Here is a 1,485-nt window from a genome sequence, read left to right as displayed (position 1 = left end):
CTGCTTCCTTCTGATTTTGGGCATGAAGTCACTAAATGTGGTATGTTTTTCAAGTCACCTGGTCTGGAGCTTGGATCACTCAGCTGGCCATGTGCAATCCAGATACCTTAGTTGCCATGCAATGCTTGACTAATAAAAGAATTTTCTGAAATAAAATTTCACTCTAGTCCTTTGGTACTTCTGTTGCCCATTTTTATTCTAAAAATTATTATTCTAATAAACATCCATATGACAGATGATTTTTAAAAATTTATTCCTGAATTTTGGACATTTTTTTTCTTTTTTTTGGAGAGGTTTTTGCTATAGGGCGTGTGCGCTCACCAGACAGAGAGAGACAGAGAGATAGAAAGCAAGAAATCACCCCCCCCGGGGGGGGATGACCACGCCGCAATCCCTTCTCCTCCATTCTCTTCTCAGGATCTTGGGCACACACACACATGCGCCCAACGTGAGTTTTAAGCCACCGGGTCCGAGACATGAACCGCGGTCGACTACGTGGGAGTCCAGCAACATAGCCATTACGCTAACTGCTGGTCCCTAATTTTGGACGTTTTGACACATACTGATTTAATTGACAGCACTTCTTTGGAGTCCTTCACATCAGCATGCAAACATGCTGTACTTACCCCCATCTAAAACAAAGTTCTCTCACCCCATTTCCCATTTTTCTCTTCCTATAGCTTAAGGTCTCAAATAAGTGACCTGTACTCACTGCCTCTGACTTCTGATTCTCCATAAACAAATTTCATCTAGGCTTTGGCCCTTCACCACACCAAAACTGTCCATCCAGGTCACCCAGGAGCTCCATGTTGTAAACACCAATGTGAAAACCTTGGGCTTCATCTGACACAACTGATGACTCCCACCATGTGGACTCTTCTTCATGGGCCCAGGGACACCAAACTGTACTTCATTCCTCCCACTTCACTCTCTGTTCCTTCTTAGTCCATCCTCATCTCCCCAACATCTTAACTTTGAAGGGCCCAGGCTCATCCTTGGTCCTCTCTCTTCTGCATATACTTGTTCCCTTGTGATCTCTGGCAATCCACTGTCTCCCTGCTAATGACTCCCACATTTATACTGGACCTCTTCATCTCTCTTTAGATTCCAGATTCTTCTAATCACCTGTTCAACATCTCCATGTGGAATGTCTAACAGACATTTCAACCTAGCATGTCCTAAACAGAATACATTTCCCCCCCAAAACCCCAAACTTGTTCTACTATTAGCCTTCTCTATCTCAGAAACTCTGTCACTATAATCATCTTTAATCCCATCTCTTGTCTATTAAGAAATTCTTTAGGCTCCACCTTCAAATACATCTAGAAACTGATCCCTCCTCACTGCCTCCCTATAGTTACCCTAAGCGAAAGCACAATCATCACTCATGTACATGATTTCTATAGCCTCCTGACTAGTCTCCTACAGTCTCCCCATGTCCTTCCATCACAGTCTAGTCACAAGAGACCATCACAACATTCCTGC

The 1,485-nt window shown here is 43.6% G+C and overlaps 1 protein-coding gene across 3 annotated transcripts in view; it reads right to left on the bottom strand.

The window, feature by feature from the left end:
- The window catches only part of LDLRAD4 (low density lipoprotein receptor class A domain containing 4), a 505,135-nt gene that overhangs the window by 251,924 nt on the left and 251,726 nt on the right, over window positions 1-1,485 (bottom strand). The window lies entirely within an intron of this gene.

This window comes from Tupaia chinensis, unplaced genomic scaffold (genome assembly GCF_000334495.1).
Source record: "Tupaia chinensis unplaced genomic scaffold, TupChi_1.0 Scaffold143584_1, whole genome shotgun sequence".
NCBI lineage: Eukaryota > Metazoa > Chordata > Mammalia > Scandentia > Tupaiidae > Tupaia > Tupaia belangeri.
Note: the sequence above shows the minus strand (reverse complement) of the source record. Positions and strands in the feature narration are given on the sequence as shown.